Below are 1,111 nucleotides of genomic sequence, written 5' to 3' on the forward strand. Positions count from 1 at the left end.
TCATTTAAAAATGTTTCCATTTTTAGGCCCAAGCCCTAACCCACTCCCTGAATACCCGCTACCCCTCCACCTACCCCTAATGTCCCTGGGGGGACAATCCCACTCAACGGAGTGGGAGACACTAGGGCAGCTACCCCGAGATCAGACAGAGGAGGCTGACCTTAACAGACCCTTAGCTATATGACGATGGAGAAACTAAAGTAACGAAAAACAAGTGTAATACTTTAAAAGTTGCCTGTGATCCTAGTGACTTAGGAGGCTGGGGCAGGAGTATCACAAGTTGGAGGCCAACCAAGAAATATGTCCCCCAAAGGGCTGGGGATGTAGCTCAGTGGTAGTGTTTCAGGAGACAAGGCAGGACACAGAAAATTGCAGGAATCAGTTTTATTTGGCTGCGGCCAGGCTCAGAGGGTACAGCTTTTGCTGTAATCAATTAATCCCCCTGAACTCCAAGTTCAGGCAGTTTCAGAACTTTATGCCCAGCGTGTAAGGAGAGGCTCAGAAGTTCACAGTCAAGTTCACACACAAGAAAAGCTTTTTCTTTTTACTGTTCTGGGCATGTTAACCCTTCAAGGACAGCGACTGAGAAGGGGAGTCTTCTCCCCTTTCCTTCCCTCACCCTGCCAGCTGTCACCACAGAGCCAGCTGGTGACATTATCTTTGATATGTAAACATCAAGGCCAGGGATCTAGTTAAGAGAATCTATTTTTCTTATCACACTCTGCATTTGCAGACACACTTCCCTTGAAAGCCTTTACAAACTGTTTCACATACACGTGCTCCATAGTTCATAGATGTCGGTGAAGAAACAGTAAAGCGGTGCTGCACACCTGGCGCGCCGACCGCCCAGGCCGGGGGCCAGGTGAGGCCACAGGAGCCAGGAAGCTCCAGGACCCTGAGCCCCTGCAGAGGCTCTTGCTGAGAGTCCTAAGATCAGTTACGGAGACGCCTTCTGGAGGAGTTTAATTCCGATTTCCTGTGGGGGAGAGAGTGCCTCTACAAGGGCACCCCGGGTTCAACCCCCAGTACCGCACAATAACTTTTGAAACTCAGCCTCTGGCCCTGCAGCGACGACGCCGCCGGGCACACCGCAGCGGGCCTGTCTCTTATA

The sequence above is a fragment of the Marmota marmota genome, unplaced genomic scaffold (genome assembly GCF_001458135.2).
Source record: "Marmota marmota marmota unplaced genomic scaffold, marMar, whole genome shotgun sequence".
In the NCBI taxonomy this organism is placed as follows: Eukaryota; Metazoa; Chordata; class Mammalia; order Rodentia; family Sciuridae; genus Marmota; species Marmota marmota.